The sequence below is a fragment of the Aedes aegypti genome, chromosome 2 (assembly GCF_002204515.2).
Source record: "Aedes aegypti strain LVP_AGWG chromosome 2, AaegL5.0 Primary Assembly, whole genome shotgun sequence".
NCBI classification, from domain to species: Eukaryota; Metazoa; Arthropoda; class Insecta; order Diptera; family Culicidae; genus Aedes; species Aedes aegypti.
Genome location: NC_035108.1, coordinates 270,832,820 through 270,845,904, shown reverse-complemented (window position 1 = coordinate 270,845,904; position 13,085 = coordinate 270,832,820).

Here is a 13,085-nt window from a genome sequence, read left to right as displayed (position 1 = left end):
GGCCCCTTAAGAGCTTATGGAGTGTAATAAAGCAGCTAAGTTATAGAGACGTTGGCAGATCGTAGCTAGAAATTTTTGTTAAGCATTTGTAGAGCTTCCTGAAGAAACCTGCTTGAATCATCCCATTAAGAAATTTGTTGATACTTGCACATTTAGCTTCAAAATTTATAAAAAATAGAGTGCTGGTGCACAATAAATTGCCTCGCCATACAAGCTGCAATGTTGTTGCGATTGTACTCGAAAACTATTTCCGCTACAATGAGCACTGTAACACGCTGTTCAATGGAATACGTCCTTCGTTTAATATTGAGCGTCCAACCGTAACCATTTGAATATGAATAATTCCCGCAAATGACACAATAGTTCAAAGGACTTTCAGGTTGATCGGCACACATGTTGCTCAAAGCAATCTATCGCACATCATATCATATCGTTCAATACACGAGTTTCCTTTGATAAAAATTTCCCACTGCTAACCATTCTTCAAACCCAGTGCCTCGCACTGAGACATCCATCAGCATAAACCACAATTCTCCATCTTTTCACGTAAATTGAATCAAGATAAAGATTGAAAGGAATACACACAAAGAAGGATATTCGAACGGAGCATCCTGCTTTTATTCTTTGGAATCCTTCTATTGCAGAGGCTGTTTTCCCATCATCATCGTCTTCATCGTTTCGGTCCTATTCCCAGACCCATTCACTTCCATCAGCTGTTAGGGGTTTGATCAGTTTTCCTTATGGATTTTTCATTCACTACGTGAATTTTACCCAGCGTCCTTTGCGTTGAAGCCTATCCGTCGCTTTCCGTTTCGCCGTCGCACACAGGAGTACCTTGGGTCTATCGTTGTAAAAAGTTATTTTCTGACCTTAAATAATTATCTACTTATGCCCTAATATTGCCTGAAAGCCGGCTATAGCCTAATGAGAATCAAATTCAAACTGTTCCAGGGCACCCTATCCACCTATCAGCGAGTAATTATATCGAAAAACATACCGTTATAGATAATGGTTTTTGAGTTTATTTTTAATTATCAATATAAAGAATATTCTTGTAGGGGAAGTGGTGGTAAAATGAACACCGTGCCTTTTACCGAGAAAAAATAAATTTCGATTAATTTTTATTACGCACGGAAGATTCAGAGCATAAATCTGCGTGTTCGAGTTGATACGTAGGTCAATTGAAGTGAGAATATCAACGAAAACTAATATTTTAGGAAACCAAGTTTGAAAATTAGAACAGACGTAACTTTTGGCTCGGAATACTTGAGGTTTTTCAGTGAGGTGAATATCGTTATGATATGATGTCAAATCTGATACCTTGATAATTCTTTTTGAATGGGTTACAATCATTAATGGATGTATTTTCGGTGGGGCAATGAGAATTTTCAGAAATATTTGTTTTGCTCACGTTTTTTGCGTGGTGTTCATTTTACCACCAATCGCTGTTCATTTTACCCACATAGTGCAGGTAAAATGAACATTTGCATCGCTTTTTGATAGCGATGAGAATATGTGAAAATTTAGCTATTTTAGTCTGAATCCATGTCGCTGCTATAGATAACATCCCTATTTTTGATGTTGTGCGATAGAACTATACAAATTCCTCGTTTTTCTATCAAAAACAAGATGATTTCCTTAAGGTGTTCATTTTACCACCCCTTCCCCTAACAGATGAAAAAAGTTTTCCTTATCTAATTTTGGTAAGGTCCTGTCTCGCCAAGGGACCAAACAATTGATTAAATTTAAAAATTTTCATCAGTTGTTTAATATTTTGGCATGAGAAGGAGCATAGAAAACTTACAATTGAAAGTTGCGGCATCGCATTTGGCCAGAACAACCGAAGTTGCACAAAGGTCAGGCATTTCAGAATTCATTCTCAAATCAAAGCAAGCAAAACAAACTTAACAAAACATAACATATCGGTCTACGACCAGCAATGTTTCGCAAGTTGTAACAAGCTTGATAAATAATAGCAACGAACGAGAGCCCCATAGAGAGAGCGGTGAAAAAACTCATTTCTTTCGCTTATTTTCCATTGGGGTATTAGGTGTTTTATTTTACAGACGTCATAAATTATCCCAAAACATCCGATAGCAACACTGCCTCTAGGCTTGTGAGGTTGGGTTTTATCATGCACTGTTATCGCCCCGATCTAATTAGAGCTGTAGCAGAAGATAATAAACAGACTCTCATGTTGTGTGAATCATGATTGTTACAAAGAGCGATAAGTGAGAGATACTATCAAATTTCTCAAACTTCAGCTGCTGGAAAAGTTTCAATGAATGGGCCTTGGGATAAACTTAAAAATTAGTAAGACATTTTTTTCGATTTCATGTAAAACAGCAATATACGTCATTTATTGAAACATCATCAATTTTACATAGATCAGAAATACAAACAATAGAAATGTGTGAATAAAAAACTAGGAAAAAAACATTTTCCAATCATTTCGGAGACTTTCGTAAACTTTTTCAGCGCATGAGCACATCGCAGCTCTTAACGAAGATATCAGTGAAAGAATTGTGTGAATCTGTTCATTCGTTTTCACGCCATTACAATGAAAATATACAATAAATCCATTACCTAAAATTAAATTCAAGTTGTTTTGAAGAGTACACCTAAAACTGCGAAAATTTTGAATACTTTCTAAAGATTTTAAATTTGTAGGGTAGAAGAATGCGGAAGAGTTTTATGATGTCATTGGGAGATAACATCTTTAAGTCTCACCCAATGACAGAAGAATTGCAGGGTTGTGTCATATAGGCTAACTTCTTCAATTTTATTGTTGGTGAAAAATTACGGCTCATCATAGTAGCATGTCCGAAAGAACTTGAAACTATTGAGAACCAGAAGTACAGCACGTCCAAAGCCCCGATAAAGGTTAATAGTTGTGATAGCTATGACCGTGGTCATCATGTAAAGAACAAACAGACAATGCTGTATAGTGTTAGCTCCGAGGAGGCACGATGTTGGTAGCGCAACTCTGGTTAGGTGGCATATAGAAAACTCTTCACCAACCAAGAAAGACAAATTTAGAGCAAGCGGATTGATTTTACGGCAACCGACCCGGTAACGAATAAAGGACAACGACTGGAAAGTCGGATCATGAAACGTGATAACTTTAAATGATCCCGCGCGTTTTGGGCTCTTGGCTCGTGAACTGTGGAATGTCGGCGTGATCGTGGCAACTGTCCTGGAAATACGTTGGCCAAAAACCGGAGAACGTGAATTCCGAGCGGTGGATTCCATCGCCAATACTTCATTCAAGTAACACATCTGCTACAGCGGCGGCGAGAGAACAGAACGTGGAGTTGGCTTCAGAGTATTTAGGAAGCAGATGATGCGAGTTATTCGGTGGAATCCGGTAAGCGCCCGAATCTGTGTGTTGAGAATGAAGCGCAAGTTCTTCAACTGCAGCCTGATCAAATATGCGCCAACGAACGATAATCCCGATGACATCATGTCATTGACATGAAGGATGAGTTCTATGAGAGCATAGATAAGGCCTACGGAGAGGTCACCCAAGATGTCAAATAAGTCATAGGCGACGCAAATGCGCAGATCGAGGAAGAAGATTTCTTCCGAGCGGTCATTGGAACGGAAAGCCGCCATTCCAGTTCCAATGACAATGCAATGGCCGGCAGCTTGTAACCTTTGCTGCTGCTAGAGAGGTTGCACGCAATAGTATCTACTTCGCACGCAGGAATACCCCCAAACACACCTAGCAACGCATGCTCCCAAATAGACCACGTGCTGGTTAGTGGGTGACATTTCTCAGATTTCATGGATGTTAGGACCTTCCGAGGCTCCAATCTCGGATCATTTTCTCGTTGTATTTGAAATTCGGGTGTGGTCATCCAGCATAATGAGTACCAGAACTAACAGAATGCTTCGCTTCAATATTTACCTCTTGTCGACTGATGGGGTAGCTGCACAGTACCATCAGCAGCTAGACGAGCATTTGAATCTAAAAGAAAGTATCAACGTTTCTGGAGATAGCGACAATCTGTGTGACCCTATCCATGAAGCTATGACAACAACGGCGCGGGAAGTGATTGGCACTGGTCAACGACGAACGACTGGTTCGATGAAGAGTGCCAGAGAGTGACAGATATGAAGAATGTCGCCAGAAGTCGTATGCTTGTGGCCGGTATCCTTCAAAACAGAGAGTGGTACAGGGCAACGAGAACCGAAGAAAATTGATTCATTACGGCACACCTCAAATGAAAGCCCTTGAGCTGCCCTACAAAACTTCATATTTAGTTATTCGACCTAGTTCAATTAACAAAAAAGTCGATTTGAAAAAAAAAACAGGTTTTTCGATTTGATATATATTTTTAAATTCAAATACCATATTTATTTTTCAAGTTCGTATAACGTGAAGTAAACATGTCTAATTTCATACAAATCCGTGCATTTTTACTTAAGTTAAAGCAGTTTAATTTATGTTGTATTTTTTACATCAAATCATTAGTGATTATTTTGTATCACTTCAACATAATATAAAAATTATAATTTTTTGAAATGTTTTCTTCTATATAGGAAAACAACTCCTTTCAATTTCATTTTAAAATTTTATTTGCGGGGTTGCGGTTCTTGCGGTCAACGGATCAAAAAACCACAAAACTTCTTAAGAGACATTTTTAACGAATCGGCTAATGAAATTAACAAATATGGCAGCTAATAAGACGTTGAATTGTTTTCACTCATATTTCCACAAGAAATACATTTTTTTTACGTTAAGAATTATCATTTCAAATTAAAAAAAAAATCTTTTGAGTTTCAGTTTCATGAAAAATTGGTTAATATTTGCCATTTTGAATCACCTGAATGGAGTTTGGCGCTGATTGGAATTACGACTAATCACGGTAATTTGTTTGAACGATTAAAAATCATTCAAAAACATATTAGTTTTATTTCTAAATAAATGCACTGAAACATGGCATTGGAGAATCTTAAACTCTAATGTTTAATAAATTGAAACAATAAACTGACCTTTTTTTTACTGTAAAATGTTTTGCTAGAGTCATTGAAGCAATTGCGTGTAATGGTTTTATTGTGCATTAACCAATATTCAGTATTGAGGATCATATGAACTTTTTGAAAAAGAAGTTTGCTTCTTTGATTTAAAACAACTTAGATTAACACCGGCTCATTGTTTTTCAACCATACAGAGCTGCTTATCACACTTAAATGGAACGTAAATCACGATTCTTCGGAATACACAGTTTAAGCCAACATGTGTTTATTTTTCCAGCACTTCAGATATAAACACTTTCCATCATTTGACAAGTGCGAATGTTCCAGACAAGACTTTTGAAGACTTCCCCCAGGTCGATGACGTTCTTTAAGCTTTCATCACTAAATTCTAGAACTCGATTACTATATGATAAATGTGGAAGGAATGCTTCCATTCCCACTCTTGTAAGGAAAAATTAACAGATAATAATAATGTCATGTGTACCTTTTGCCAAATGATGAACCCAATCTTTTGATCGATGACTTATATTATAATTTTGTTTACTCATTAATGTATTTGAGTGAATTCAGCGCTGCATTTGTTGTTTATATTTGTATTCCCATAATATTTTTTTTTCTCCAAAATGAATTTTGTCAATCGTGGGGATCCAAGAAACAATCTTGAAAGCATGTCGTCGATATCTTGTTGTTCATTAAGATTATTTTCTAGATTTATCAAATATACTTTCTTGGGTGTTGACCCATTACAATGTACTCAGGAGGAGGCCAAGGTTTTCAGGTAGACGTGACGACCCATATAAAAACCTGTAGTCTTTGAAAAAGTGATATATAGACATTTAACAAATTGTAACATACAAAGAGAAAAGATCATATATACATACCAGCGCTAAAATCATTCAGGACTTCAATTCAATGCCCTGCTTTATCACGTGAGTTCAACTCAGATATACACACATACCTATGTTTATGTACATAAACATTAGGGCGGTTCAAATTTCAAAATGCTTGAAAATCAAATCTCCCATATCTTCCTTAATATCTTTAATATAAAACTAGTGTTCTGTGAAATTTTCAGTTTTCTCGGTGGTGATTCAAAGGTGGCCCCAAAAATGTAGGTTTATATGGAAACTACTATGGAAAAAACATTTGCAAAAAGTTCCGAACACGTTATTGCTGAAACGTAGTACAAAATTATCATCCCATAGTGAAAACTCATTCTGCAAACCATAATAAAGAAATTTGCTAAAAAGCGCAATTCAATCCGACGGATAGGAGAAGAGGTATTCAAGAGTTTGTTCACCATAATTTTGCTTCATATAAGATTATACTGCGCATAAAAGCATAACTGTCCCATATTGATTTTCGTACCAACACCTTTTTGCGACATGACATGAATGTGTATCGAAAGACCAAGTAAGCGAGTTTTTGTCGGTTTTTGTACGTGCTGTTCAGTGTTTTTCGAATGCAATCTATGCCATCAGGATAATTTACACAAACCCGTGTGTACTCGACTAGAAGCATATAACAAAAATATAACATAATGTGTTCTATTTGTGTCGGACTGATTGCAAGTGATTTAAAATTGACTTGTTGCTACACAATCCCAATTTTAAATTGCTTGTTTTGATGCAAAATATACATTTTTTCCGGCTGATTATTGTTTGATCCTTTGACCTTGACGCTTGCTCCTGCGGGAGCGGGCGATGAGGGCAGGATCGAACATGTCGCGCGTCATTCGTGTAGGAGTGAAAAAAAGTGACGCGATTCGTTAGTGTTGTTTGGGTAGTGTGTGATCCTTAGAGTGCGGTGCTCGCTCCAGTGAGCGTATAATGAGTTAATAATGAGCATATTAAGGCAACACCAGTGCGACGATGGAGAAAAGAAATCGCAATATTACCTGGTGAGATCGTATATATATAACTATTTTTTTTTTTTTTAAAAGGCACTCTGTACTCGTGGCCACTACTGTGCCGGAATCAGTTGATCTGTAGCTTCTTAACCGATACAGATCTATTTTCAACTTATCTATATTTACATCTACACTCTCTCCTACTCTTTTACTCTCACACCGAGCAGGTAGGAGAGAGGTCTGCTGTTAGTGAGGCTAGCTGCCTGCGAAGAGGATCAGTTTGTCTCAGTCACCATCTGATACTGACGGAGGATGGATGTGCTCCCCAAAGCACGGTCCTCCGTGAGGCGTCTTCTGGTGGCTGGACGGGTTTTTTTGTGGAGGGGCTGGGAATTGAACCGCTTATGAAGCGAAAGCGTAACCTCAAGACTACAGACCCCCCTCTATTTAACTTATATTACCTGTTTTATATTACCAATTGAACCCACTAAATACGCGCCAGGGTTATCTGCACCTATATAGATATCTAAGGGTATCAATAAGTATGTGCAGATAAATTTCTTCCATAAAAGCACTGCCGGTCAGTATGAGTTGGATTGTAAACACACACACAAAACATACATTTTATCTGGCTATTGCGCAGAATATCATGTTCTATAAGCATTTTTATATAATTGATCAAAAAACGTAATAACACAGTATTATAATTTTGATACATTGTACCAAAAATTGAAACTAGGTTTGATATGTTTTTGATAGATTTAAAACACATTTTATTATATTTTTGATACAATTCATATACATTTTTGTTAGAATTTTAGTTATTTTAACAACATCCTGCATCAAAACTGTAACAACCTATGTTCGACAAAATCTTAATATCATAATAACATAATGTGATATATTTTTGTTATGTACCCATGGTCGGGTAGACATGTTTTATTTGGACGGTCGATTGAACGGTGAATTGCAGAGGGTTCCAAATGCAGAATTCTGTGAGTTTGTTCCAATATGAACCAATGCCCAAATATTATTAACATTTTTTTTTAATGTTTAAGACGTCTCTTGAATTTAACCACAAAATACGACATACTATTAGCTATGCCTGAAAATTTCAAATTTGATATTATGGCCACGAATTCGTTCTTTTAACCCCTCTTTGCGTCGTCGTCGTTGTCTTCGCATCGGCAGTCGCCGTTCGCCTGAAGTAATATTTGCTGAGTTTACAGCACGAAAAGGAAAACACAGAAATTGTCACCCCGTGGGAACGAACAGCTCCTTTCGTCCTAGCCCTTTCTCTCTTTCATTTGGGGATTGGTGGGAACCGTTTCATTTTTCCCTCCGCTTTTCCACTTCGATGTATAGTTTACACTACGTTCGTGAGTGGAATCGTGAGGGTTCATTTAATGTCTCCAAGCCGGATTTAATCGAGGTGCCACTTCTCGATATGCGAGCAGATCCGCTTGAATCGCTTCGGGGATAGTCTGGGAAAGGAAGACGATGGGGGGTGTTGACGTTTTCTATTCCGTAAGCTGTAAAATTATAGTTCATATCCAATAGTTTTCTTTTTGTTCGCTTAGGTGCTATTATTCATTGTATTCTGTTTTCCTATTTTTCCATTCTTATTTCTATTCTACTTTCCGTTATGTTTTTCATCCGGTTTACTATTCTGTTATCTATTCTGTATTCCATTATGTTTTAAATTCTGTTCTATTCTTTATCATTTTATTTCATCCCTTCTCATTCTATTCCACGCTCCTCAATCATGTTGTTGAAGTTCTTACGTATATATCTTGAAATCGTTTAATTATTTCATCCTCATGACTGAGTGTTTTTACTCTAAACTCGCGTTACTATAAATTATCCTGAAAGATTATTGTTACAAGTACGACCTACCAAAAATCAGTGTCAATTTTTGATTATACGTACTAAGTTTGTCAAATTTATTTGAATGGATTGAAATTAACTTATAGGTCGAAAATGACTTATTCATCTGGCATATTCGTGGAACCATGGCCAACATGGTTAGAGGAAATGGGTTACTATAGGTTAATTAGTCCATTGATACAATTATTTTTTGAAGTCTGTCAAATCAGCGATTCTAGTTAACTTCCAGGGACATTTGTGAATGTTTTGCACTATGACGTTGTACACACATCCCGTCTGCAGTCCGTATCGGAGTTTTATTCCCAAATCATGCTATCATCACTCAGGATAAATCAGCTCCGGTGACACGAGTCGCGTCAAACGGTGATTGAAACATGCTTCCAGATAAAATATAATTTATTACCCAAGCACTACGGAATATGTATACGTAACGTAGCGTAGCGTACTCAGGAGCTGGGTTGCAACTGTCTAGATTTTCACTAATGCCCTCCGGGATCGTTTGCTGGATTTATCCCGTGTTAACACAAGGAAGTCAGTAGTGATTTTGATTTATTGCTTTATTTACACACCTCTTGGGATGGCAGTGCGGCAACTGCGGCGCATTTTTTCTTTCAACAGGGACATTTTGTTTCTCACTCACCAAAATGTCGCATCCAACAATTCCTGCATGGCGATGCGGAATATTCCAATATATAGCTGTGTGCGTTTGAAACGCAAATATCAAATGCGGGAACACAAAACGCGGTAAGATTTTTCACAAGGAAGGCGAAGTCAAAGATTGATTTTCTCTGCTGAAATCGAATTCAGGTTAACTTCTGCGTTCATGGGTCCTCTAATGGCGTAGTGGTAACGCGCCCTAACTAGAGATCAGGGAGTCGTCAGTTCGATTCTCACTGAGAAGACGTGTAACTTTTTCGCAAAACTTCACATCAATTTGTCCATTTAATCCAATTGCAAAATATATGTAATGTTTAGCTTTCGGTAGTTGTTAAACTTCCACTCGGCTGGTTAGCCGTAAAACCACGATTCATAATTAAAAACAAGTATTTAAAATCAATTTTCTCACTTACATTCTTTTGCGCCAGGTCTCCTCAATTTATAAATACCTAAATTTAATCATATCGCAATATTAAGCTCATAATTGCTTGTCTCATGCATCAAATTATGCATCTTAAGTAAATTTAGAGTACCGTCGCACAGTGAGCTAAGTGAATGTAGAAGTGTACGCAGAAGCTGTACATTAAAGCCTTTCTACGTGTATTGCTTAGCAGCCTACTATGATTTAACATTTAAAACTCAAAATTAGGATGCTTGACAGCTTCCATGTGTTGTTAATTAGGTTATGTTTTGGTATACTGGACATACGACACATAAGCGGTTACCACCAATCTACTCGTAAACGGTCGCAGCTGCATTTATGTGCAAAATGTAATATATATACACACACACACACATATATATCGGAGTTATTATTAAATACATATATATATATATATATATATATATATATATATATATATATATATATATATATATATTATATATATATATATATATATATATATATATATATATATATATATATATGTATATATATATATATATATACATATATATATATATATATATATATATATATAAATTACCAGTTGGACTTTCAAATATGTCTTTTTAAAAAACTAAAAGCGATCTACACGGTTTGAGTCACTGAACTAGACTGATTTATTGTTCGTATTCGCCCTAGCTACTTGGTCCCTAACGCTGACTCTACACTTTTCAACTTTGACTCGGACTCTGTACCACGGACTCGGACCACGTTGAATTCCACCGGATGGTGTCGTGTTACGCCGTCGTCGACTGTTGTTCTTCCAATTGTTGAATTATGCGCTGCAGTTCAGACTGCTGGTGTTGCAGTTTCGCTACCAGTTGGAGAATGCGTTCCTCTTCGTTGTGGTTGCCAGGTGTGACCTCGTGCTGCTCCGTTACTTCCGTAACTAGTCCGCCTCTAAGAGAGGAACGTCCCCTTCCGTTGGTTCTGTTTTTGTAGATGATTTTGATGAGTACGCCAACGATGACAAATCCAAGTATGGTGGAGAATGAAAATCCACCGAATGTTGTCCACAGTTTGAAATGTAAACTGTCTTGCCTCAGGTAAACGTGATTTAGTTGTTGTCGGTTACTAACTGCTGTTTTGCTGATTGTTGCGATATCATGTTGTTTGTGTAAATTCCATTCGATAAAGCTGTTGTGAAATGCTCCATGTATTACCTCCGTATCAACGGTCATTTCTGTGCTGGTGAAAGACTGGTTGTTGAAGTGAACTGTACAGTTTCGAAATATAACGATGAAATTCCCGGTTATGTTTCTATCCTCTGGTCCACAATTTGTACTTAGTGTGTGATTTTTTGCATTCGAGATAATGACTGTGTTCTCGTTAGCAAGCTGTTGCGCTGTTTCGTCCTTGAAAATAGAATTGCATTTAGACCGTTTTCCCAGTATAATGTTCTGAATACATTCGTCTTCGAATTCTTTGATGTTGGATGATCTTTGTACAAAATCTCTGGGATTAGCTGTTGTGAAAAGCCTATGACCGTGCCGTATGATGTGGCTCGGGTATGATTTGATGATCTGGTTGTCCACAATGAGTGGAAAAATTCTGATGACGGTTGATGTTGAGTTTTCTAGGTGGGGGACATGTAGTATGTAGAGCAGGTCTCCTTGCTTCACTGCAATTTTGGGGGTGACGAATTGTAGTGCTTCGTCCGGAAAGTTGACTTCTATACCTTGATCATGGAGGGTGGATTTGATGACGTTCACTTCGCGGGTTGATAACATTTTGTTGTTGGTGACGGAAATTTTGGAAAGGGTGACTGCTTCTTGAATGTTATCCAAAAGTTCGTTGATGACGTCTACGTTCAGCATGATTGTGATGGCGTCCAAAACCTCCAAATTCGCCTTGTTATTGTTGATCACATTGGCCATCTGGTTGATTGTTCCTGTTAGCTGTGCAATCCGTTTATTAATGCTCTCGTTTATCCTGTATTGGTAGTTGTTCTGGTCGATGATCTCATTCATAGTGGAGTTTATGATGTACATGTTCTGGGCGTCGGGTGATCCAGCAATCCATTTCCACGCCGTGCCTATGGAGTCCCATCGTCGGTGCCGATGAGTTTGCTGTGGCTTCAGTCCATATAGAGTCGAGTACAGTCGTTTGACCCTAAACTTTATCACTTCGTGTAATTCATTTTTAGGTGTTAGTTTATTATAAAAAGTGTTAGTGATTTGCTCTATAGCCTCCTCAATGCTAGCTAAATTGATCGGGTGTATAATTTTTATGGATCCCGTTTGAATTTTGCAATCTGTAATTTTTATTTGAGCTATGGGATCGTTCGTTGTTTTTATAATTTTTAAAAGTGGTTCGCATGATAATAATTCGAGTGTTATACAAAGCAAAACGAGAAGGCAGGGCATCTGTAATTTAAGGGTTAGTGTGTTAGTTTGTTAGAATTTGTTATTATAACTAAAATGAATCGGAAACAGTATCCCCCCTTTAGATCCGAAAGTCCCTTTTCGGTTATCAAAATTTAAAGTTAGCATGGATTTAGAGTTTTCTTTTCCTTTTCAAATTTGATTTATGGAGCCTAATGTTTCTTTGATCGATAATTGTTTTCCTCCTATTGTTTTTGACTATTTGTTTTCTGAATTTTGCTTTCTTTTTGTTAGGGATACCGGTAGTTTTTACGTAAATTTTGTCATGTTCTTCGAAGTTAGGATCTTCTTCTCTGAACTTGTTTCGTGCATCAATTTGCTTTTTCTGTCTGGCCTCGAGTTCTTGGACGACCTCGTCAAAGATCTCGTTTCTATTCTCGAGTATCCTCTGGAGGTTAAGTGGCCTTTCTTCGCCGTCTTTAACTCCAAAGAATACTTCTAAGGGTTTCAATTTAGTTACCGAATGGATGGTTGTGTTGTACAAATTAGTTGCGATTTTATAAATCTCTTTGTTAGAGAGATCTGGAAACTTGTTTCTAATGCACCTGAAGATCTCGCTTAAAGTAGAATGAAATCGTTCAACGATCCCATTCACTTCGCTATGATCTGAGGGTGTGTTATAGGTTTCCACGTCTAGTCTCTGAAGGAGACCACGTATTTCTATGGCTTTAAGTGCAACTTCATTGTCGCACACAATCATCTTTGGTGTTCCAAAGGTGGTGAAAAGTTTAGTGAGTCCCCTTTTTATGTCCGGAATGGACCTTGATTTGACAGGGATAAGCATCGCATATCGCGATAGTTTATCCACTGCGGAAAGAAAAATGTTGGGATTGGATATGAAAATATCCACATGGAGAATGTCGAGAGGCTTCTTGGG